The following is a 27,317-nucleotide window of genomic DNA, read 5'->3' as shown; positions in this document are numbered from 1 at the left end:
CTTAACCTATGCTTGCCTCAGGTTCTCCAGTTGTTAAACAGTAATATCACCTACTTCTCATGGTTGGTTTGATACTCAAATGAGCTATTATTTATAAAATACATACATAGCCCACTGTACTGGCACATGAAGCTGCTATGTGAATGTTAGCTATTGTAATTGTTGTTATGAACTAAACAAGAGCATTGAGTCCAGATAACCTAAGTCAAATCCCACCTTTGCTTCTTGCAACCATTGTGACTTTCTTTCTTTTTTTTAATAACGGCTTTTTATTTTCAAAATATATGCAAAGATAATTTTCAACATTTACCCTTGCCAAATCTTGTGTTCCAAATTTTTTTCTCCCTCCCTTCCCTTGACCTAGATGGTAAGTAATCCAATATATGTTAAACATACACAATTCTTCTATAGATATTTCCATAATTAACATGTTGCATAAAAAATCAGATCCCAAAGGAGAAAAATGAGAAAAAAAAAGCAAGCAAAGAACAAAAAAGATGAAAACACTATGTTGTGATTCAAATTCAGTTTCCATAGTTCTTTCTCTTTCACAATTCTGGTGACTTCTCTCCATCACCAGTCTATTGGAATTGGCCTGAATCACCTCATTGTTTAAAAGAGCCACATCCATCAGAATGGATCATCACTTAATCTTGTTGTTGCCTTGTACAATGTTTGCTTGGTTTTACTCACTTCACTCAGGATCAGTTCATGTAAGTCTCCCCGACCTCTCTGAAATCCTCTTGCCGATAATTTCTTATAGAACAATAATTCCATAACATCCATATGCCACAACTTATTCAATTATTCTCCCAAGTGATGGGATCCATGGACTTTCCAGTTCCTTGCCCCTACAAAAAGGGCTGCTATAAACATTTTTACACATGTGGATCCTTTTCTCTTCTTTATGATCTCTTTGGGATATAGACACTGCAGTTTGATAGTCCTTTGGACATAATTCCAAATCCATTGTGACTTTCTTATATCCATTTATCTTCTCTCTTCCTTAGTTTCCTGAAATGTAAAACTAATAGATAAGGCTACATTAAGCTGAAGGTCACAACCAATTCCAATCCTCTAACACCAATAATAATGACATTAATAAAATAATGATGTATTAGTTATCTTAAAATAACAATAACAAATAGCATTTATATAGAATTTTATTGATTTCAAAGTGACTTGCTTCTTTGTCTCTGGATCTTCACAACATTTCCCCTTTGCTCCCTCTTGGTCTTGGAGGCTCTCCCCTCAACCCCAGCAGACATTTCACTGTGAGAGATGCCATTAATCCTTGACCTCCTCCTCTATTTTTTTCCTCGACCTTCCATCTGAGAAATTTTCAGTCTCCTCATCTACTCCTGGCCACAAAATTCCCTGTTTCCGCATGAATCCCTGGTCACCTCTTTTATTCGCCTTTATGTAGTTTTCCCCATCAGTGTGTGGGCAGGGGCAAGGGCTATCATTATTCTCTCTTAGATTTGTACTTCCAGTCCTTAGCAGGAACCTGTGACATAGTAAGCACTCCATAAGTGTTTCTGACAATTATGTCACAACTGTGAAAGGCAGGGGCCATTATTATCTACCTTGTAAATGTGAGGAAACTATTTCGATCCTTGTCCAGGGTCACAGAGATGGGGAAGTTCTGGGGCAGCACTGAAACTCAGGTCTTTCTGATTCCATGACCTGCACCTTATCCACTGGGCCACTTCATTGTCATTTATAAATACATTGTGTAGAATGTAAAGTCTCTGAAAGCAGGAATTGTAGTTTTCTTGTTTTTGTAGATTTGTATCCTAGGACATACCATAGAAATTGATTGTCTAATCATTCAATAGGTGCTACTTAAATTGATTTGATCTGTGAAACAAAGATGTTTGGGAAGAAGCCCAACACCAGTGGGTAAGGGTTAGCTCTAACTACTGATACTTTTAGAAGAGTTTGGGAGTTTGGTGATTTGCTCTGAGGAATATCTGTATTAATATAAAAATAAGGTTCATGATCCTGGGATGCTGAGATTTAATCAATGAATTTCTCTTCCTCTGCTACCATGACAGTATTCATTAACCAACTTTCACAATAATCTATTGGTTCACAGCTACACCCAGAGAAAGAACGCTGGGAAATGAGTATGGACCACAACATAACATTTGCACTCTTTATGTTACTGTTTGCTTGCATTTTTGTTTTTTCTTCTCAGGTTATTTTTACCTTCTTTCGAAATCCGATCTTTCTTGTGCAACAAGATAACTGTCTAAATATGTATACATATGATGGTATTTCACATATACTTTAACATATTTAATATGTATGGGACTACTTGCCATCTAGGGGAGGAGGTGGAGGGAAGGAGGAGAAAAGTTGGACCAGAAGTTTTTGCAAGGGTCAATATTGAAAAATTACACATGCATATGTTTTATATATAAAAAAGCTATAATAAAAATAATCTATTGGTTCAGACATGTTAGGCCTAGAACCAGCTGCAGGACTTTTATTGCGCCTTCACCTAGAGGCAACTGGATCACACAATAGATAAAGCCAAGAAGACATGAGTTCAAAACCAGTCTCAGATAGTTATTTGTATGACCTTGGACAAGTCATTGAATCTCTGCCTCAATTTCCATACCTTGAAAAACGTAATAATACTACTAATAATGATAATAATAATAATAATAATAATAATCCCTCCTGTTATTGGTATGATCAAATGAGATTTGTTTCAAGTATCTGACACATATTGTTGACTCCATTTGAAGTTTTCTTGGCAAAGAAAGTGGAAAAGTTTGTCACCTCCATATCCATTTATTTTTATAGATGAAGAAATTGAGGCATTTAGATTGGTTAAGTGATTTATCTAGCATCACAGCTAGGAGGTCACACAAATCTGTGACTAGTTTTGGACTTTGGTCTTGCTGACTCCGCTCCATCTATAGTACCACCTGGCTGGCTGCCACATAGCAGGTGCTTAAGAAATCCTTCTTTCTTTTTTTTTTTTTTTTTTTTTTTTTTACACTCTGGATCTTCACAAGTCTCCATATAGTTTCAGTGCTCAGAAATACCAACAACTATAAAGGTGTTTGAAGCTCTGAAGGTAAAAGGCTCATGATTTATCTCAGCATTTTTCTTAGTGAGATAGAACTAACCCACAGAGCCAAAAAGAAAAAAAATATAAATTGCTCCCAGCTGACTTCCTTTGATAAAGTAATAGATGAAGCAGGAGTCAGGAGACCCAGGCAATCACTCTTTCTCTGCCCCTGGCTTACACCATGACCCTGAGCAAACCATTTAACCTCCATCCTGGAGTTTCCTGTTATTTAGAGGAGTAATGATACCATATTCGTGCTCAGGAGCTTGAGTGGAAAATAGAAAATGTAAAGTCTTTTGAGAATCTTGGAGGGAAAGGGATCTTGATGAGCTATTAAAAAGGCTCTGAGAGGATAATAAAGCCAGGCTTGTGTCTCTGGAGGTGTAAACTTCATCTAATCTCCCTCAGGTGACTCCAATCATCCTTTTAATAAGCATCATCATGCTGCTCTCACCTCCAGGAAGAGGTATGGGGATGCAGCTCCATCCTTCCTTGGCAGAAGTGGGGGACCATGGAGAATTAAGAGGGCATATGCTAGATCTGACTTCACTGGTAAGTGCCTTACTTTGACTGAAGGATGCTCCTCCATCTTTATTTATTCATTTTTATTCAAGATTGACTCTTTCGATAGAAAGATGGAATAAGGAAATGCTAGGAAATGGATGTGATGTAAATACAAGAGAGAATTGAAGGAGAATGCAAATGAACAATTCTATTCTTGATCCCAAGTCCTCCTGTCTTTGATATGACTTTACTATCTCTTTATTCATTCTCTGCTGCCACATTGAGATGCATCTTGGGTCTCTCTCTACTGGATCTTCTCAAAGTTTTCATCCCTACTTCTAGAAACACAACACAACACACAACAACAACAAAATGTATTTGTTCTTCTTATATCCATTTCTGTCTTTCTGTTTCTATCTGTCACCCATTCAGAGCTAGTCATTTAACTCTTAGATTAATGCTCTTTCCATGCCACAGTGTTTCTCTTCTTTTAAAATGTGATCTATATTCCATGGGCTTGAAAATTGAATGACACAAGAAAAAAAAACAATAATGATTTTGAAGCAAATGATAGAACACATATAGAAGAATAACTATTTGACTTGGTAGATAGACCACTGAGACTAGAGCCAGGAAGACCTGAGTTCAAATCTAGCCTTATTAGCTGGGCAAGTCAATTAATCTCTATTTACCTTAATCTACTGGAGATGGAAATAGCAAAGCATTCCATCATCCTTGAAGAGAAAACCCCACAGACAGTGGGGTCCATGGGGTCACAAAGAATTGCAGATGACTGAATAATTAAATAGAACAATAGAACAAATATGTAAACCAGGAAAATATGTGTGTACTTTATTGGTTCCTGGATATATCACTTATCTCCGTTATTAAAGGAGTCCCCCAAATGTTCATAGGGACTATTTGTGTCTGACCTGAGTCAAAAGTTCCAAGCTTGATCAACCACAATTCAACGCTCAGTAATTCAACTCTAAAAATGATGACATTTTGGTCCTCTTCAAGAACAAAATGCTACCAAAAAACCAGCCAATCAGCTAATGACTTGAGAGCTAATGAATTTCAGAAACCAGAAAGAGTAGTATTCTCAAATCTTGGAGCTCCTTGGTCTAAAAAAAAAGCACCCAATCTCAGGGTGATTTTTTTTTCCATCTCAAATGAGATGGCAAACTTTTTTTTTTCAAATGAGAAGCAGCATGCTACAGAAACCAGGGTGCCAAAAGTCTAGGGTTGAAACTTTCATCTCAGAGGCTTCTTTATTATAGAGTCTGGAGAAGTAACTTTGTCACAGTTGAGTGGATAACAAATGTATATATATGAGAGGGAAGCAGGATAAAATTCCCAAACTTTTCCTTCATTCATTTGCATAGACCAATCAAGCAAAACAAAGTGTATATGTATATGTGTATGTATAAATAATTTTCCTAATATTATTTTCAGGCATTTTTTTGAGAGAGGAGAACCTTCAAATCCCAGCTAAGACCATGTAACAAAGACAATAATTAATATTAATCTTAGATCCATGAGTCAAATAAAGCTTAAACTAAGGGACTTGGGAGAAAGAAGGAAAGGATCAAAATAGTGGATGTGGCCTTAGCCTGGAGATCTATTCTCTTTTAAAAGCAGTATGACATATAGGAAGAGCTTGACAGTCACTGACTTAGAACTGACTAAGGAAAGCTGTGTCTCATCAATCTATTGAATTTATTGAGTGCCTAGAATGGCCAGGAAGTATGATAGAAATTAGACTTAGAAACGGAGAAGAGAGCCTATCTGTCTTTAAAGAGCTTATATTCTATCAGGGAGACAATACAAGCATATTGAGAAATACACAAGATACCTATGAAAGGCAATCTTAGAAGGGCAGTCTTTGTTGACAACTGAGGGTGAAACAAAATAAATAAATAAATAAACAAACAAACAAACAAATAAATGAATGAATAAATAAATAAATAAATAAATAAATGAATGAATGAATAAGTAAATAAGTAAATAGATAAATAAATAAATAAAGCATGACAATAAAATTCCTATTAAAAATGAAGCATTCAATTTGACTTTTAACATATTTGCCCATATGACTATGGCATAAGAAGAACATTTAATACATAATATAAAGGTACAAACATAGGAGATGATGTATTCATGAAGAATAGCAAAGAATGGTTGGACTACAGAAAGAACAGAAGATAGTAATATGCACTAAGACTAGAGAAGAAGATGAGCACCATGTTATGAAATGTCAAAGACAAAATAAAATTTTTAATCTTTGTGTTAATAGGGAACCACTAGAATTTATTGAGTCAAGGTAGTAGTATGGTATGACCTTTGTTTTTAATGAAATCATCTTTCAGACTCCGGGAAGGGTGGATTGGTGTTTGGGGAGACTTGAGTTAGGAAGGCCAATTAAGAAGTTGTTATAATAGACAATGCAATCTGTAATAAAGGCCTGAACTAGGATGACAGCTATGTAAGTAAAGATTAGGGAATAGATGAACATTCTGTATAAGTAGAGATACACAAGTAAGTTGCAACTAAAAATAAAAAAAAAAGATTTGGCCATTTTAGAGAGAACCTCTTTCTCCTATGAGATTGTAGACATTGACAAAGGAGCTGTTTGACAGAATTATCACCATCTTCTATAAGGGATAAGCTTCCTAATGATATCGTAGCCAATAAGTGGTAGTGACCTGAATATCAGTTGGAGCAAAAATGCAACAATCAGTAAAAAGAATTAGAAAGTAAAATTTGTGGGCAGATTGAGTGGAGTTGGGGTTGAGTAGGAGAGAGTATATTTGAAAAAACATAACATTAGAGTATCACCACAACACAGTGACAGCTTTGTAGGTCATATATATTTCTAAATATTGTAGGAGAAACATTTTCGTGTGACTTTTTAACGCTAGGCAATTTCATCAATACTTTGACTTTCCATCAAACATTTCATCTAGCTAACTAGTAGAAATAAGCACTATGGCATAGGCCTGAGATACAGTTTGCTGAACATTCTGAGCCATAAAGTATCTGGAACATAGCAAGTTTTATCTTAGGCCTATGGGTGAAATGAAATTCTAAGTGAAAGAAATACAAAGAGATTCATACAAAGATTTGTTAACTTTAAACTTAACTGTCACTTTTTATTTTAATATTTTCCTCTGTTGATCATAATGAGACAAATTCATGTTAAACCATTTGATGAATCACAGCCAGTCTATGAGAACAATTTTCCAGGCCCTCACAGACTTTCATTTCACAGAAGTTAATTGCCATATTATGTGGATGAATATTGGCTAGCTCAAATGTGATTCGAATATTTGAAATATAATTGACTCTGATGTGTTTGTGGAACAGTATAAGAACCAAATTAATATGCAAAAGAAGGCAAAATTCTCCCATGTGATGACTTTTGTGTATTGAAGACCTCCTATTATATCTATAAATAACACTATTGACCTATTTTTATTTGTTAATTTTGTTTTAATTTATGGGATGAAACCAGCATTTCCCTAACATAGTACAAAAAAAGATGATTATATGTGAAATTGTAATGTATTATGTACAGTTTGCTATTCTTTTGAAATCTAAAACAAAATTGTCATATAATATTTTTTTTCTTTTTAACTTCCCTCCCACTTCACCCTAAAAATATCTGTTTAGACACAAAAGGGTTTATATATAGCTATATAAACATATTCTATATATATATTTACTTATTCTTTCTCTGAATGCAGACAGGACTTTCTTCATGTGTTCTTTATAGTTAATTTGGGTGTTTATGATAGTCAAAATAATTTATTACCTCAAAGTTATTCTTAAGACAATATTGCTATTACCTCACTGTGTTCTTTATTTTCTGCAAGTTTTTTCCATGTTTTTTTTTAATTATTGAGCTCATCATTTCTTCAAATACATTAGAATTTCATCACAATGATATATCACAGTTTATCAGCCATTCCCAACTTGAGGGACATGTCTGCAATTTCCTGTTCCTTGTCCTCACAAAGAGAACACTATAAACAGTTTAAAACATATAGATTATTTTCATTTTTGCTTTATTACCTTCAGGAATAGACTAAGGAGCAGTATTGCTGGGTCAAAGGGTATATAGATAATTTAAGAACTCTTTGATTATAGTTCCAGATTGCTCTCCAAAGTGGTTGGGTCAGTTCACAATTCTACCAAAAATGAAATACTGTCTTGATTTTTCCACATCATCCCAATATTTGTCACTTTCCCCTTCAATCACTTTAGCTGATCTGGTGGTGTAAAATGTTATCTCGATATTGTTTTAATTTGCATTTTCCTAATTAATCATGATTTAGAGCATTCTTTCATATGATCATTGATCTATTTTTCATTATCATTCATTTCATCTCATATTACTAATATTGGGCAGGCAAAATCAAACATAAAAATCTGCTTTTTTTAAGAGCTTATATTTTACTGGAAGATAGAATAATTATCACAAGTATGTTCCAGATGTTCTAGAGGAGAATCAATCAATTAGGATGTAAAGAAAGATTTCAGCTAGAAGTTCCTGAAATGGATCTCACAATTAGCTAAGAATTAAAAGATGTGGAAATGAAGAGGGAGTACAGTACAACCTATGCAAAGGAAAATAGATTTGAAATGAACAGGCAAGTTCAGACATTTGGCAGGAATGCAGTGAAAGGTGAGTTTGCAGTGTCTAAGATAATTATTTTGAAAAATATCATGATGAGCATTCAATGCTTGACTGAACAGGAGGAAGAGGATGTATTTCCAATTTTGAAGCTATAGGGGTTAATTCAATCTTTGGGAACAGGTCAGTGATAAATTTCTATTTCAAGGAGATCATTCTGGGAGCTGTAAAGAAAATGAACTCCTTACCAGGGTGCTGTTAAAAATCCAAGGCAAAACAATGGGTGCCTTAACTTACATAGGGTTGCATTGATAGAGAAAACAAGTCATTTGGATCAGATAAATATCAATAGAATTCAGATACATTTTACAAGTTCTCCTATCTTAGGACAGTAGCTTAAGAGGATTAGCAGTTTCAAATTAAAGGTTTGTTTTATGATGTTTTATGACTCTTGTTTGTTTTCTGATGGGGGAGACCTGAACTATGTTACAGACACCAAGGAAGGAGGCTTTTAAAGGGTGAGAAGGATTGTAGAAGGAAAGAAGTCAGAGAATAATTGATTGAGAAAAAGTTTTATGTTTAATTGGGATTATATGAGATCAATGCTACAAGCATATGCATTGTGGTTGGCAAGAAAAATTGGGAATGAAATAGAGAAGATTTGATGTTTAAAATGGATAAAGAAGGAAGCTCAGATTTTATGTACTCAGTTTGTCAAGAAAATAGGAAGCAAATCATTTTGCCCTCCTATATTTTAAGAGGGAACAAACAAGGTGGAAAGGTTGTGCATAAAAAGAGAGGACCCAGCTGAAGAAGGAAACATAAAATTGCCATAAAAACAATGAATGTTGTCATTAACCTTTGAATAGAGGATTTAGCAGCACATAAATGGGAGTGAATAGTCATTAGTCGGAATAAGGTAGGATTGGATGTGGATAAAACAGTGATGGGAGAAAGAAAGGGGCAAAAAAAGGGGCTTTTCATAGGATCAAGGAGTAGGAAGGCATGGGAAAATAACCAGACAAGAGGCAATAAGTTGAGGAAAAGTTAAAGGAAAGGGACATGAATAAATATTAATATCATAGTTACTATGTGCTACACTCTACACCTTGTGCTTTTTTCTTTTTCTTTTTCTTTTCTTTTACATATACTTTGATCCCAAAACAACTCTATAAGTAACTTGCAGAGTTTAACTTTAAAGTTTAGTAAACTAAGGCAAATAGAAATTAAGTGATTTATCACACATCTAGTATGTGACTGAGGCCTGGTTAGAACTCTCAGACCTCTGTACCATCAATTCTCTCAGTAAAAAAAGTAGAGGAAGTAGGATTGTGGTAAGACTGAAAAATGTTTAAAGGAGAATAAAATAGTGGGAAAGGTGGGAGAATGAGGGATTCAAATCAGAAGAACTTTAGAGTTCGGTATCTTGATGGTAACACAGCTATGGGTGAAGTAGTGCTATCCAAAGTCTGATCAAACCTTTGGGTGGGTGACTGGGATAGAAGGAAGATACAGGTGGATGGTAGGCAGAGAAGAAACTAACTATATGGGAGACATGATTCTTTGCAAGGGAAGGAGCTTGAACAGTAAAGAATCTGGCTTGCAAGGGAAAGAACTTGAGCAGTAAGGAATCTGGGTTCTCATTCTGCCTCTGATAATGATTTGAGTGTTGACATTCCATGTTAATGGTTTCTGTCTTTGTAAAAATGAAAGGGCTATTCTAAATGAGCTTTGATGTACCTTCCATATCTAAATCTATGATACTTTAATTTTATGCACATTGAAATCTTTGGTTATGAAGGCAGAGCATTAAGGTGGGGACTAAATAAGTAGGAAAAGAAGTGAATCCAAGAGACGAAGAGTCCAAGATCATAAACAAACCCCAAGAATCCTAAATTATTAACAACTTTATGAAAATTATTTCAAGCCACTAATACAAAAAATGTGTTGCTTAAACCTTGGGATTATGGAACAATGGCATTTTCCACCACTTGACATCATAAATTTAAGACACAAGAACAGGTCTTCAATGTCAATGTTAATCACTTTTACCAAATCACTGAGTCTTCAAAACAGTGATCTAATAACAGAGTTGTGTGACCAGCATCCAGTGTCTCCCACTCTTTCAAGATAGAGAGGACATTAGAAAGTCCTTGTTGAGATATATAGAAGGCTAAATGAATTCTTATTTTGGAAATCAAGGAGAACAAAAATAATCTATCTTCCAGGTGACCCCACTTTGTATACACAATGGCTGCCTATCTGTCTCCATGAAGACTTGATCAATGATCAGATATATTTTTGAAAAAAATGTTTATTAAAGATTTCAGAATGAATCTGTTCCTCGACATTTTGAATACTTTAAATATTTTTGGTGTTATTTTGTAGATAAAGTCGCATTTCAAAAAAACCTGATAATCATTCTGAAGGCTCAGCATTACTTGGTGGCACAGCATTGCACAGCTCAGCTATGTTCCACTCTGTCAAATTACAATTGAAGCCATTTGGCGTATTACTTCTCAAATATATAATCAAGCCTTTGTCCAGTTCTCCTTGTTTTCCCTAAGGTTTTAAACTGGAGAAAGAAGTGTGGCTTCATTATTCCTTATTGAAAAGGGTTTGATTCTCTCTTGATTGATCTTGTCACAATTAGCCAAGCCTTTACTCACTTGGGTTATAAATGTCTTTTGACCAAATGGCTACTGAGAGTTTTGTGTTAAATTTCTGGATGATCCCATACTCCTCTCTCCTGTTACCAGCTTGGATTAATATTTTCCTCAGACACTGCTCACTGTTTCTATCATCTTCCAATAAGATTGTATCTCTCTTTAAGTATGTAATTTTATATGTCTCACAGATGTGTGAAATTTTATTTTGGACCATGGAAAGTGGGAGATTTGATGAAAGCATTACTTCACAGCTGCCCATTTCTTTAGTCCTGGGGCATCCAGGCCTGTGATTTAGTTTGCTTTGAGAAAAGAGTAAAAGTGAAATATAGATTTGATCTCTTAATATCTGCTTAGTCCATTTAGGATGGATTTAACCACTCAACATTCTATACTTCATATCTTTGCCATCTGAATACTGTGAGTCAAACATGATTTCATTTTAATTCTACTTAGATTTCATGCCATCAGCCAACATCATCCAACATAAAATGTCTCTGATGAAATTCATCTTTTCCCTATTAAAAATAATTCCTGAACTCTGGGAGATGACTATGAACCGCTGCATAGAATTCCCAATCCCTCTAATTTTGTCCACCTGCATTTTGGATTTCCTTCATAGGCTAATTGTATACTATTTCAAAGTCTGATTCTTCTTGTACAGCAAAACAACTGTTTGGGCATGTATACATATATTGTATTTAATTTATACTCTAACATATTTAACATATATTGGTCAACTTGCCATTTCGGGAGGGGGAGGAGGGGAAAAATTAAAACAAAAGATTTGGCAGTTGTCAATGTTGTAAAATTACCCATGAATATATCTGGTAAATACAAACTATTAAATAAATATATATATATATATATATATATATATATATATATATATATATATATATATATATATATAATCAATAAAATAAACCTCATTGTTCCAGAAAAAAAGTAATTCCTGTTCTACATCCAAATTTTCTGATTTATTTTCGTAATATCGCCATCCTTCTATCAATCAGGCAAAATCAGATAAAATTATCTTGGACAATTCCTACTCCCCCCATTCAAAACATTTGCTAAGTCCTGTTTTTACATTAGTTAATGAATGTGTTCCTCTATTTTTCATTAATGAAAGCAAAGCAAAACACAGAACTCTACAACAGAAGGGATGTTTGAACTATCTTTTCAAACACAGGACTGAACAACTATTCACATTTACACATATGTACACACACACACAAACATTTTAAAAAATTGAAGAAAAATGGGAAAATCCATTGCCTACTAAGAAATTTCATGTATTATTGAATACTTCTAATTGGTAAGAAGTTTTCCTTGTATTGAGTTAAAATCTGCTTCTGTGACTTCTAATCACTGATCCTGGAAGATAGTTAAATGGTGTGCTGCCTGTGACTTCAAGTCAGAAAGACCTGGGCTCCCATCAGGTTTCATTGTCTATGGCCAAATCACTTAATCTTTGTTCCCCTTGGTTGGGAGTGAGAGTAATATAGCGCTTACCTACTGGATCAGATAAAATAACATATAGAATACTTGTAATACCTTAAAAGACTATAAAATGTTAATACCTATAAAAACTGTTAGCTTGGGTTGACTTCATGGGATAATTTAAAATGTACCTTTCTTGCACATGGAAGACTTTCAGTGCTAGAAGAATGTTACCATATGCTACATAATCTTTTCTTCTTTGGGGACCCAATCCCTTTAATCCAGTCTCAGACACCATGATTGTAAGTTCTGTATCAAACTGGTTGCCCTACATAGCAAGTGTTGCTTTTAATTGGGCTCCTTCCAAAAGCATGGATGATACTCAGCATCATCAAAGAACAGAAAGATGTCGCAATCCTAAATCCTAGGACAATCCTAGTTGGATGATAATCTATTTTAAGCCGTATTTTCTGTGCAATTTAGCACAATAGAACAATAACTTGTGTTACCATATTGCCATTATTAATCAAATTCTGAAAAAAAGAAACATCAAAAGAAAAAAAATAAGTATGTGAAAGAAAAAAGTATGCTTCATTTTGCATTTAGAGTCTATAAGTTCATTAAATCAATTCAGACAGCATTTTCCTTTCTGAATAATTTGTACTTGTGTTGGATCACTGTGTAGCTAAGAGAGTTGAGTCAATCATACCTAATTATTACACAATGATGCTGAAACTGTATACAATGTTTTTTTTTGTTTGTTTGTTTTTGTTTTTGTTTTTCTGGTTCTGCTCGTTGTACTTTATCAGTTCATGCAAGTCTTTCCAGTTTTTTCTGAAATTTCTTTCTTAATTATTTCTTATTGCACAATAGTTATTTCATTATATCTATATATTCTAACTTGTCAATTATTCCTAAATTGATGTGCATCCAAAGTGATGTGCATCACTTATGTAATGATCAACTTGATGTACTTGATCCTTCTCAACAGTGTGGTGGATCAAGGCAATTCCAATAGATTTGGGATGGAAAGTACCATCTGTATGCAAAGAGAATTAATTATGGAGACTGAATATGTATTGAAACATAGTATTTTCACATTTTTTTGTTTTCTTTTTCGTGATATCTCCCTTTGCAAAACATGATAAATATGGAAATATGTTTAAAAGAATTGCACCTATTTAACCTACATCAGAACACTTGATTTCTTGAGCAAGGGGAAGATAAAGGAAGAAGGGAGAAAAAATTGGAACACAAGTATTTTCTTTTTTATTTATTTTATTTTTTTATAATATTATCCCTTGTATTCATTTTTCCAAATTATCCCCTCCCTCCCTCCACTCCCTCTCCCCGATGACAGGTAATCCCATACATTTTACATGAAACACAAGTAATTTCAAAAATGAATGTTGAAAACTATTTTTACATGAAGTTGTAAAAATTAAATGCTTTTGAAAATTAAAAATAATGCTATAGCATTTGGAGCATATATGTTTAGCATTGTTAGTATTTCTATATTATCTTTTTAGCAAGATGTAATTTTTACTCTTTTAAAATTAAGTCTATTTTTGCTTTTACTTTTTCTGAGATCATAGTTGCTACTTCTGTTTATTTTTTCCTTTCTTCTTCTTCTTATTGTTTTTAGTCTGTTTTCTTCAGCTGAAGCATAATAAATTCTTTTCCAGCCCCTTACTTTACTCTGTCTATGTGTCTCTGCTTTAAGTGTGTTTCTTGCAAACAATATATTACAGGATTCTGGTTTTTGATCAACTCTCCTATCCATCTTTGTTGATGGAAAATCCATCCCATTCATGTTGACACTTATGATTACTAACTTTATATTTCTCAGATCCTATTTTTCCTTTTGTTTGTCCTCTCTCACTTTTTACTCTTTCCCTCCTTGTTAGTATACCAGTTTCTGCAGTCTGCTGTCCCTTCTGTCAGTCCCCACCGCCACTCTTTAAATAATATCCTCCTCTCCACTTCTCTGTCAGGTCAGATAGATTTCTACATTCAATTCATTGTGTATATTATTGCCTCTTTGAGCCAATGCTGATGAAAGTAAGGTTCAAGAAATGTTTATCACACTCCCTCCCACCTTTCTCTCCATTGTAATAGTTTTTTTTTTTTCACACATCTTCATGTGAAATATTTTATCCCATTTTCTCAGTCCCTTTTTTTTCTGTACCCAGTGTATTCTCTCACACTTTAATGTTTTTCTTAATGTCATTATCTCAGATTCACCATATATTTGTACTGTGTGTGTGTGTGTGTGTGTGTGTGTGTGTGTGTGTGTGTATGTGTGTGTTCCTTCTAGCTATGTTAGTAGTGGTACATTTTTAATGGCATAATTTTTGAAGTATTATTATTTTTCTTGATAATTTCTTGAAAGATGCTGTCCAGGTGTTCCTTTTGATTATGACTCTTAGGTATTGTCTTTCCTAGATAGATTTTCCCCCAATGCAGTATTTGATTTCTCTTTCTCTTGAATTTGCTGGATTAATTGTTATCTCATAGAGCCACTAGCTTCCACTTGTCCAATCCTAGCTTTTAAGGAAGTGTTCTTCAAATTAGTTTGTGTGCTTTCTTTTCCATTTGGTCAATTTCACTTTATAAATAATTATTTTCTTTTTCAGAGTTGTTGACTCTTTTTAAAATTCACAATTATCTTCCAGATCTTTCATTTTCCCCCATTTTTCTTCTACTTTTCTATGTGATTTCAAGCTCATTTTTGAATTCATCCATAAGTTGTTCCTGGGCTTGAGAACCACTTCCCACTTTTCTTTGTATATTTGCCCATAGTAATTTAGCATTTTTTGCCCTCTTCTGAGTTTGTGTCTTTATCTTCTTTCCTGTCACCATAATAAAATTTTAAAGTCAGATTATTTTCTTGGTTTTTTTTTTTTTGCTTGCCTTTTTTAGTCTTTTTCCTCTTTTAAATTTGAGTTCTACTTATTGTACCAAAGGAGCACAATTTCAGGCTTCTTGTGCTAGGGACTATAGGCTTTGACTCTTTACCTGCACTAATGTTACCCTAAGGATTGTGAGGGGCCCTACTGCCTCATATTGCTTGGAAGGGGGTAGTGCTGCTGGAGGCTAGAGGCTATAGAAGTGCCAGCGTTCTAGTGCTGGCATCTATTGTGTGCTGAAGCTGATGGGGTGTTCCTTAAGTTCATGGTGCATCTAAAAACTACATTCTGCTCATTTCTCTCCCTATCTATGCTAAAGCACATGGTTTGGGGACCTGGTAGTGATATTTTCTTGCTGCAAAGCAATATAAATGAGGATCTCCCACTATTTTGCTGAAGTGGAATTGCTGCTGCTTTGCTGGATTACAGTCTTTTCTAGACTGTTTTCCTCTTACTTGAGTGAAACTGACCTCTCTTCCTGCTCTTATTCAAGTTTCTTGGGTTAAGAGATTATTTCACATCACCTTTTTTTCTTTTACTGGTTCTATTCTTCCAGGATTTGTTTTGGGACTCGATTTTATGGTTGTTTAAAGACGAATATAGGAGAGTTTATAGCACTACATTGCTTCCTTTATCATCTTGGCTCCAATCTTTTTATTCACACTATTGCTTCCTAAGTTCTAAACTTCACAATCTGTTCTGTGGTCTAGAGTAATATTCTTATAAGTGGTCTCCTTGACTCCATCTTCTTCATTTTTCAATCTGTCCTTTACATAGATGCCACAATATTATCTTTTGGATAAAGTTTGATTTTGTTCCTGTCCCATTTAACAAAATGCAGGGGCTCCTATTGTCATTAGGATAAAAGGAAAGTGATTTAGCCTAACATTAATAGAATTTCACTGCCCTTTCCTCACTTCAACCTGACTCTCTTGTTTTCTATTTTTCCCAGTCTCCCAGTTTAAAACAAAATAAAAACTTCCATAATAGGCTATACTAATATGAAAGTTAGTTTCTGATCAAGCCTTGGGTATTACATTACCTGAAAAATCCCTTTGGAAAACTATATAATAAACATCCCTGAATAGTTTAGGTATTTTTTATTTACCATAAAAACCAAGTAGCAAGCTTTTATTCAAGGGCTTTCTGAGAGATATAGGCATGTGAATAATGGATCCTTATCTCACTTTATTTTATAGTCTCATGAAAATGGTTGTACCCTCCAAAGATTAGAATTGTTTCACATACACAGTTGCCCATTTTTGATCACTCTTGATCATGTCAGTCAATCAGTAAACATTGTAAAGCTTCCAAGCATTGATCTAAGTTGTGAATATACAAAAAAGAGGAAAAAAATTACAATATATTCAAGGAGATAACATTGGTTAGCCAATGGTGTCTAACCAACATTCTGGGATCCTTACTGATTCTCCTGACAAAGGTCTGGGGACAAAACTTTTCCTGTCTACCTGTCATCTCTCAATATGTGATAGGACCATCTTGTTTTTCAGTCACATGACGTTGCCTTCCTTTGCTCTAATTCACTTCTATTGTTCCTCCTTATTGGTTTTAGTCTACTCCCTATTATGTAGTTCTCTATTGTTCCCAGGTGAATCTTCATTTCAAATTTTGGGGATCCAGAACAAACTATGATACATGACCAAATTTACATGATTGACCTGTTTATGCCATCGTACTCACAAACACTGCCAGGTAGGTAGGAAAATAATGTGTTAATTTTGCAAATGAGAAGTGTTCTTCAGTCAGGAATCTGTTACTTTTGGCCTCTCCAAATACAGAAAGAGAAAACTTTTAGGCCGATTATTCTGCTTGGTCCTTCTCTTATTAAACTTTCTTTTATTCAAACCACTAGTCATTTTTCTAACTTTATTTTATATTATTTCCCTATTGTTTTTGTTTGTTTGTTAGTTTTGTTTTGTTTTTGGTAGGATTGCTATATTATATGAACTGGACTTCTTGCTATTCTCTGAACACATTTGATACTCCCTTGCTTTTTAACTTACTTGCTTTGATTTTCATTACTAGAAGAAATTTACTTTCACTTCCTCCCCTTGAAATCCTTCTTTTAAACACAGTTTCCTTGAAACTTTATCAGATTTTCTGCCACATGAAAGTGATGTTTCCTCAAATTTTTCAAAGGTAATTTTCTTTCTTAGGGAGCTCTCCTTTGACCCTATAACATTCTATTTTGTTTCAAGTTGTTTTTTTGTGTCTGGTTCTTCCTCTTATATTGTAACTTTTTTAGAAGGAAGTTAAGGACTGTTTTTTTTTTTAATCTTTGTATATCTAGTTGTTTCAAAGACTGAAATAACTAGAAGATACAGAAGAGGCAATTCTCCAAAAAAGTTACAATTTGAATATTTTCATTGTATTGACCATAGTACATATATAATAACTAAATTTTTAAGTAATTGGGTTATTTGTACCTGTTTCTCCCATTATTTTTGTTTAATCAGGAATTGAATAAAATAGTGTCATTCCAAGCCCTTTATAAGCTGTGCTCTGTGGTCCTTGTCCCCATTTCAGTTTTCTTTCACTTTATTCCATTTCATTCTCTCTGGGATCTAGTGAGTATCTCCTCCAACTTGTTCTCCTTGCCTGGAACAGTCTCCTTCCTCTTCTATACTTCTTGACCTTCTAGTCTTCCTTCAAGACTTACTATCAGAAGCCTTTTCTATCCCTCCTTAATCTTGGTTCCTTCCTATCTCCCCCATTAAAATGAGAAATAATAAAGGGATAGAACACAAGCTCTCAGCTTGGGAAAAGGGAAAGACATCTTTTCTAATTATCTAAGAAAGAACTCATGATATCTGATCTCTGGAGTAATAAGCCATGATGCATTGTCCTTGGAAGGTAATGACCATACTCCAGTACTCTTAAGGTATTTAATATGTGAGATTTTATAGTTTAATCTGGACCAATTACACTGAGAAAGCAGGATTAGAGAAAAGAAGGAGGTTTGTTGTTTGAAGTCCTTTGTTTTCTTCTCCCCAGCCCTGCGAGAGGGACAGCATGCATAGGTCTGTCCTTTGGCTAGAACAGGACATCCTTTAAAAGAGAAGTACATAAATGAACACCATGAGTGTAAAATGAGAGAGTCTGTACCTGCTCTCTGACTCTGCTTCTTCTCACAAGACCTTGTTGAATTAAAGAAACAGATGGCAGCACAAAAAGGACTAAGTCCAGGGCCTCCTCTCAAAGATTAATTGTCTCCCCAGAGCATATCTGGGGCCCAATATCATTTCTTGGCAAAATCAGCCTAAAAAGACACTCTCAGAGAGAGATGATATCCTCTTATAATGCATCAAAGTAAGCATTTATACCTGAGGAATAAGATCCAAAATTACATACATGCAGGCCCTGACTGGTGAATCTTTTGCTTACTCTCACAGTAATTTTGAGCATTAATTCCTTCAAATAGAAGATGTCTCCCCATTGAATTAATTAATAAACAATCCTCAGAGAGATCAGTTCTGGTCCAGGAATAATTAGGTGCTTGCCTGTCTACATGACATTAATAACCTTGCTTCATCTACCATGAACATGCACCTGTGTCATTTACCCCACCTTTCTAACGATTTTGTGAGAGAAGTGTCATAAGCAATATTAGCACCAATTTATAAAAGGGAAATCAGAGAGGCTTGTCTTTGGCTACACAGCAAGCCTTAGAGGGAATATTTGAATCCAGCCTGTTCCTGATTCCAGATTGAGCATCCATTAGGCTAAAACCCAGAGCTCTTAGAAAGGGGAAAAGTCATTTCTTTCAGGATACAAGGGATAAGGATGCTACTTGTTTTCTTATGTGCACATGGCAATCATTGGATGGGAGATCATGCTATAAAAGAGTTCAGACTTTAATGTCATTAAACAAAGATCCTTTGGACTATATATATATATATGTGTGTGTGTGTGTGTGTGTGTGTGTGTGTGTGTATATGTGTGTGTGTGTGTGTGTGTGTGTGTATATATGTGTGTGTGTGTGTGTGTGTATATATATATATGTGTGTGTGTATGTAAGTATGTATAGATATATTTTCTTTTAAATTTTAAACTTAGATACAAAATGAGAAAAGGAAAAGCCTCCATATCCAGATCACAACATTAGAGAAGATTCAATCTAAACCAATAAATTACCATTTCATGAAAACCTATATAATCAATCCTACATATTGTTTTCAAGGCAAGTAAGATTTTCTGTGCTTCCTTCTAGTTTTTTATTTTGTTCTCTGCTGTGTCCATTGGCACATTCTATGCACAGTTCATTCTGCCATGCCATGGGGCATATGGGGACCCAGAAGCTGGCCAGATACTAAGGGCAAGACTCTTAAGTCAGAGGGTTTTCTCTGGTACTACAGCTCATGATCTTTCACCAGTATCTTCTGCCTCCTTCCTAAATTTAAGGTTTTAAGAAGAAACAGCCAATAGGAAGGTCAGGCCTTAAGGGCACCTCCAAAGTGAGAAGTATTTGTAGGCATTGGGGGACCTTCAAGAGTAAAGAGGTTTCTGTGATGTAGTAGAAAGTTCCATATGGTTTTGTCCATGTCATTCAAAACAGTCAACTTTAGTGGTTCCCTACTCCCTCCAGAATAAAAAAATCCATTAATAGGCTTTAGAGTTCTTCCCAATATGGTTTTCTCCTACATTTCTAATCTTCTTAGCATTGGCTCCCTTTCATATACTGCACACTCCAGCAACAACAGCCATCTTTCTCATATTCAGTCTCTCAACTCTGGATTTTTGGATGGATATCCTCCAAATCTGGGGTGCTCTCTCCTTCTCTCAGCCTCTTGACTTCTTTCAAGACTTGATACAAACCCCATAGCTACAAAAAACTTTTCCTCATCCCCCCGCCCTCTAATTAGCAGTGCCTTTTCTTTGAGATTACTTTCCACTTAAAAGATATAAGTTCTCTGGACAAATAATTATTTGCCTATTATCTCCTACATTAGAATGTGACTGCCTTCCCTTCATTTCTCCCCTCCCCAGGGAGCAGAATTATTTTTGCTTCCCTTTCATCATATGACAATAAGATAGTTAATTCATCATGCAGACTTTGAAAGAAAATTGAGTTTTCTTTCATTAATTTCAAATTTATTTTCTCTAGTAACTTTCATTGGAGTCACTTTCATGAAACTTTTCTGGCTTTTCCCTGAAAAAAACCTCCAAAATATCTTAGTGTTCTCTGGGGACAAGATCTCTGGTGGCTTTTATGACATTTTTGTAATAACTTGTATGATCTCTAGCTAAAATGATATAGTTTTTGAAGGGTTTTGCAAGTGGTAAATATATGGTCATACTCTATGAACTATATCTTGAGTAGAAAGTGCCTTGAGCTTGTTTGGTTTTATTTATTGTCACAGTTCAATGCTTATTTTACTGTTATATTTCAAGTATAGCAACACTGTTATATTTCAATTCGTGTAAGGGACCTAGAACCGATCTTCCCTGTGCGGAAGGGAGCTGCCCTAATGTCAGTCATCTCCAGGATGTGGTTCCGGGTCAACTAATAGAGCTACGTGTAGGTAGATGCGTGGAACTATGAGTTGCTTGGCCATATAAGGAGAAAAAGGGCTAGGCATTGCTAAAGGAGCTGGCCCCGCCCACGATGGGAGGAATCGGGGAGGGTCCAAGAAGATTCTGTATAAAAGTAGGGAACAGCAACCGCTTGGGGAGACATTTTGGGGAGCAGACAATAAAGAACAGCTCTGCTACATGTTGGCTCTCTGTTTGCTTATTCCCCGCTCCTGTCTCCGGAGCGGGGCCGGAGACGTCCGAAGGCTGGTGATAGCGTGAAGCCCGCAGTAAGAAACTTTCAGTTTCCAGTGAAGCTGCAGGGAAGCAGACCCACTACAAATTCAAACTAAATTATTTTTCAATAGTTCTTCAGAATCATCAAGGCAATGACTGATTAGATTTTGGTATCTGTGTTTAAGTAATTCATCTGTTTGGGATGTTTATGAATGAAGATAAGATAAATTTATGTTTCCCAATGGGGATGGTCACAACAAGAAGAACCTAGAATCTTCCTCTCTCAAATGTCAAAGCATCTTGTCTTCTTAGTAAGACTTGAATATTTTAGAGAGCTCTGACTTTGCTTGTGGCTAAATTCTCTCCACCAGCATAGATTATAGTCCTTCTATGATTGGGTTAGATACTTACAAGAATTTCTACAGCTGAAAAACCAACCCATGGGGAAAACTCTCTGAACTTGGAGGCTGAGCTTCAAATAAGAAATATGTATCCCATTAGCAAGTCTGCATCTGAAATTGTGCCAGCTTGGTAGATAGTGCTGAAGGAAATGAGTTGCTTAGACTAATTTGTGAGGATCCCAGAGCTGCCCCAATCCCCTGAGAGGAGGGATACATTGGTGAAAGTGTGCAGCAGAAGACATGATTTATAAGTACTTTTAATTAAAGGACTGAAATAATAACAAAGCAAGAAAGACAAATGGATTAAAAACTCCCAAATAGACATTATGGTACTTTTATGCAAGATGATATGAAAAACAAAATTAACATCTTTTGTTTGAAATTAGTTATTCTAAATAAAGCCACCTGTTTTGTGTGACTTGATCGCTCCCTAATATTCCTTTACTATTCCTCCACAAGCCACTAATCTGTCAGAAAATCTGCCCTTAAAGTTACTTCCTTGGGTTATTATTTCCTATGATACCTTTTAACCTTTTAAGCCATCTACTCTAAACACAACCTTCCCATTTTGGAATTTTGGACTTGTTAGCATACACACATATTCCTGATGTGCTGATTTGCCAGTGCTAGGCCTTTTATTTTGTTGTTAATGTTAAACTATTGTTTTTGTGTTAGAACATCTGAGTTTAAAGCCTGGCTTGTCTCCTCTGCTTCTCAGAGGGATGTATGGGCCATGATCACTGCATATGCAAACAGAATGGTCGGGTGAGCCAATAAAAGAGACTGTGGCAGATTTCATGCTCTTTGAAGGATAGATTCATTTAAATCTCTGATTTAGTCATTTGGGAAGAAATTTATTCTTTTTGAGGAAGAAGTCTGTTTAATTTTTACCATTTTATCAGCAGGTTGCATGGCACAAAGATATGTCTTTAATAAATGTTTATTTGAATAAATGCCTACTAAGGGACTCTGAGGACACACAGAACTAAAATGACACTACCACTGAATTTGTGAAACATAATTAGTCCCTTCATATTTTTGATATACCTGAAATGTGGGGGGGGGAAAGCAAATTCATAACCTTTAGCCCTAAAATGAGCAGGAATGTGGGACAGGAGAGGGGAGGGTAAAGTTAGCAGACAGGAATTGAGATTCATGAAAGAAAGAACTATCTAACTTTTAGTATTCATCAGAAGGAAATGAACTCCAAGAGTTCAGAAAAGTACCCCTCATTGGAGATCTTTACCTTAAGCTTGAATGACCCCTTACTGTTATGTTGTCGTGAAAACTCTTAGACTTTTGGACTACCTGGCATGCAATATCTCTTCTAGTATATCAGAATAGGTTTCCTTCATGATTTCTTGTTATGATTTTTATGGTGATGAACATGTTATCTAGACTCTTTTTTTAGCATGATTTTCATGTAGTACAAGAATTCTTAGAATGTCTTTCCTGGAACTATTTTCCAGGCCACTTGTTTTTCCATTGAAATATTTTATATTTTATTCCATTTTTTAAATTATTTTGGTTTTGTTTGACTATCTCGTTATCTCATTCAGTTATTTAAATTCCATTTGTTCAATTCTAATTTTTAGTGAATTATTTTCTTCAGTTAGCTTTTTCACCTCCTTTTGAATTTGGTCAATTGAACTTTTAAATGACTTGTATTGTTTGTTGGATTTTTTTTTTTCATTTCACCAATTCTATTTTTAGGTAGTTATCTTTTTTTCCATTTCGTCAGTTCTCTTATTCAAGGAGTTGTTTTCTTTTTCCATTTTGCCAAATCTATTTTTAAGGAGTGACTTTTTTGCAGATAATTTCTGTATTTTTTTCCAAACATCTCATTTGTTTTAACCATTTTTTTCTTCTAATTCTCCTTTTTAGATCCTTTTTGAATTCTTCCAAGAGAGCTTTTTTTTGAGTTGGAAATGTTTTTTCTTTAGTGTCCTCTGGGTTTGAGTTTTGTTCTTCCCTGTCTCCATGATTGCTATCTGTCATTAAAACTCTTTTTTGTTTTTCCCCTCATTATTAAAAGTTATAGTCTACTGTTAGGGCAAAGGGGAGGTTGTCCTAAGATTCTTCTATAGGTGGTAAGTTTCACTCTGCTCTGGGGCCAGTGGTGCTGACTTCCTTCCTATGCTGGGTAGGCATGGCCAAGCCCTGCATAATGCTGAGATTCAGGGACTCACTGTTAGCCTTTTGTAGTTGTATTGGAAGTCTTGCAGATTGTTGGTCCACTGGCTTCTGAACCAGAATACAATAGCAAATGTTGCTGTATATTGGCTAAGAGCCTCCCACCATTAGGAAGAAGTGTAATAGAAAAAGAAGGGTGGGTGAATTGTTAACAGGAACAAGTATATGGTAGAAAGAAGAGGAAATGAGTGTGGGATCGGCAGACTGTCAAGGTTTAACAAGCCAAGAGAATGTAATGCAGAATTGGGATCAAGTTCTCAGGTATTTCCAAGATCTTTCTCTAAGCAGCCAATTATCTAGACAAAGGCTAGAAGGCAACAGAAAGTATACTTCTTCATGGCTGAAATTAAAGTATGTTTCTGGGTTTTTTGACTGTGTGTCTAGCACCTAGCACAGTTCCCACCCACAAAGCAGCCACTTTTATTTTACTTTTTTTTTAAAATGTTGAATTGAAATGAACTATATTGAATTATTCCTTTCTGAGGTCAAGGATGTTTTGTCAGTAGCTTTCTGAGTGAGGTGACTTATTTAATGCTCAAAGTGACCTGGACTCCCTTAGAAAGATTCCCTCCCCCCATGAGTGGGTGGTTCTATTTTGTTTTAGTATAAGAATCATCTTTTTCTTTCAATGGAAGATGAACTATGATCATGGGATAATTGCATCTTTCTGGGCATCAGTTCGATCATTTTCAAAACGAGAGCATAGTCATAGAAAATTCCTTTTATATCTGGAATTCTATCACTCTGCTGTATCTGTAGAACCAATAGCAGACTCTGGCTTATAGATCATAAGAACCAGGAAGTAGAGGGAAGTTTCAGGGAATACCTAGTCTTAGCCCCTCATTTTCCCAAATTTACCATCCTAGCTGTAGAGAAGGGAGCATTCTCCTACGGCATCTAGCTCACCTTCTTCTCCCCAACCCCCTACTCCTTTCCAGGCAATAAAATAGATATTAAGAGGAAAGGGAAAAGTGAGTAGCTCAAAAACACTAAGCTGCAGCGATTCCAAACATAGAACATTTCCTAGTATACAAATATGTAACGTGCTGTTGTCTCCAGAAGCTGCTGATCACTCTCTGGGAGGAGAACTGCTGTGTCAACTCAAATCTCTTGGACAGATTCTTCTTCCTGTAGAGAGCTGACTTCCCTTCCTGCAGAGAGCTGCCTCAATCCTGGTGTAGAGCAGAGACTCTCTATTTCTGGGGTGCTGCCCTCTTTATCCTCCCAGAGAATGGGCTTGGGATAATGCAAGGGCTTCTGGGAAGAATTATTTCAACCAATGAACTTGCTCCTCCTAAGCATGCAAGCTCTTCCCCAGGAAAGGCCGGAACTAGAGAATTGTCAAGTACCGACTTAGCACTTAGTAAGAACCTAATATCTCATTATCTCATTAGCACTTAGTAAGAACCTAACACAAATACAAGCACTAGCAAGTCCCTGACAGTCATGGATTTCCTTGGTTCCAGGGTGTCACTGCTATTGAATCCATCTCTGAGGAATAAGGCTGTTTATAGTGAGTTTCAATGAGTGGCAATGAACTGTTTATGGTCTCAAATATGAAATGACTGGTAATTATTATGCCATATTTGCTAGGAGATCAAAAAAGGCACAGTCTCCGTCCTGAAGGATATATTTCTGAAGGTTCAATCTATTTAAAAAATGTATATGCTGAATACAATTTTAGTTTAAACTAGCCATGATGTCATAAGACATGGAGCCAAGGAAAATTTGAGATGGGGGTAGCTATTCCGTATCATTTTGTTGTTCATTCAGTCATGTCCATTTTTTTTTTGGTGATAGCATGGACTACAGAATTTTGGATCCATGGATTTTTTCTTGGCAGAGACACTGGAGAGGTTTGCCCTTTCCTTCTCCAGCAGATCTTCCTGTGTCAGAACTGTCTACTATGACTTGTCTTTCTGAGTGAATCTGCACAATATACTTAGAGTTTAAATGCTCCTACTTCCTTCCTGGAATCATCTCACCTTTTTACTTCCATGATCATCCTCCACTGGAATCTCTCCAATTTATCAGTGTCCTTTCTAAAGTCTGATGTCTGAGACTTTACAGGGAAACTCTCTTCACTTAGCTGCTAAGTTGTAAATAGAGGTGAGAGGACGGCAGTCAACTTGAGATTGGTTTTGGGAAAGGAGGTTGGATTTAGAATGAGGAATGGTCTTGGTGTTAGGCAACGTAGAAATATTCCTATAACCCAGCACTTACTGACACACAGGAACTTAATCGATATTGATTGGATATTGATTGTAGTATGATGATGAAAGTGAAACCAGAAGTTAGTCAACTAAGTTGTCATTTTATTTTTCCTTTGTTATAAAGCAGTGAATTCAAATTCTTCCGTAGGCACTTATTATCTGTGCTAACTGGGCAAATTATTTGACCTGTCTTTGCTTTGATTTCACCTCTAAATCTGTGAAGTCCCCCTTCATCTTTTTTGGGGAGAAATATTTACCACAGAGGAAGGTGAAGAAGTTGTCCTATTCACACAACTATCAATTGAGTTCTTCTATACAAACGTAAAACTCATAGTTATGAATGTCTATTTTAAAATAATTCTTGTGGTTACCATTGTTAAAATAATCATTGAGAAGTATGGAGTATTCTATAAAAATATGACGTATTTTTTTTTAAAAGCCCCTGAGCCAAGGTTCCTGCTGAGTCAATTTGGTTGTGGATGAAGCTAAAAATTTCTCCTGTGGCTCAAAGGGGAAAATAATATTAATTAATAATGAACTATGATATCAAATTAAGAGAAGAGTGGGTAATTCCCTAGAAGATTCTCTTTCAGCTAGCGATTGAACAAAATGTCCCTTGAGATCCAATCCAGTTGAGACATTGTGATTCTGAAGGGGGTAGTTACAAGAATAATGAGCTTAAGCATTAGTAATAAGATGTGAAATCTCAGAGGTCTCAGTGGTATCTTATCTCAAGCAATGGATCGCATTCACTTCAGACTTATAACATTGTGAGGTCCACAGGCTAGTGGAAAGATGACTGCACTTGGAAGCAGGAAACCTGTGACATCACCTTGGAGGTCTTAGAGAAGTCTCTGTGCCTCATTTTCCAAATAAGTATTGTAGTTGCAGTAGCTACTTCATAAGCTAATCACAGTTATTATAAATCTGAGAGTGACATAGAAATATGAGGTGGTTATTATTATCACCAGTGTCATCATTATCATAATCTAGTGACACAGTGAATAGAGGACTCGGCCTGGAATCAGGAAAACCTGAGTTTAAATCCATCCTCAGGCACTCACTAGCTTAGACACTGGAGGAAAGTCATTTAACCTCTGTGTGCCTCAGTTTCCTCAAATATAAAGTGAGGGAAATAATTGACCCTAAGTCTGTCTATGAAAATAATTATAAAGTGATTTATACATCGTAAAATATTTTAGTAATGCTATCTGTCATAGTCATCATCATGATCATCACCATCTTCTGTGTGTGTGTATGTATTCTGTCCTAAAAACTGAAATGACTGCTAAAATTTTTGATTCTGAGAGGATTTCTCATATCTACCTTGTCTGAGTACATGTGTGCATACACACATACACACACACACACACACACACAGAGAAATTATTCACATGGAGCTTTATTAAGGATAATTCAAAGGATGAGAGAGACTTTAGCTTTATAGGAGATCCCCCCACAATCAGATTTGGGAATACATCACTCTGGGTCAACAGCA

The 27,317-nt window shown here is 35.5% G+C and overlaps 1 long non-coding RNA gene across 1 annotated transcript in view; it reads left to right on the top strand.

Annotated features, from left to right (window-relative positions):
* Positions 1–3,557: 3,557 nt before the first annotated feature.
* The window catches only part of LOC141542536 (uncharacterized), a 73,730-nt gene continuing 49,970 nt past the window's right edge, over positions 3,558–27,317 (top strand). Inside the window, exon 1 of the long non-coding RNA XR_012482190.1 lies at positions 3,558–3,637. This is a non-coding gene — a long non-coding RNA (uncharacterized LOC141542536). The remainder of the gene's footprint in view (positions 3,638–27,317) is intronic.

The sequence above is a fragment of the Sminthopsis crassicaudata genome, chromosome 5, assembly GCF_048593235.1.
Source record: "Sminthopsis crassicaudata isolate SCR6 chromosome 5, ASM4859323v1, whole genome shotgun sequence".
NCBI classification, from domain to species: Eukaryota; Metazoa; Chordata; class Mammalia; order Dasyuromorphia; family Dasyuridae; genus Sminthopsis; species Sminthopsis crassicaudata.
The sequence above is the reverse complement of the archived record's forward strand: the minus strand, read 5'-3'. Positions and strand labels throughout refer to the sequence as shown.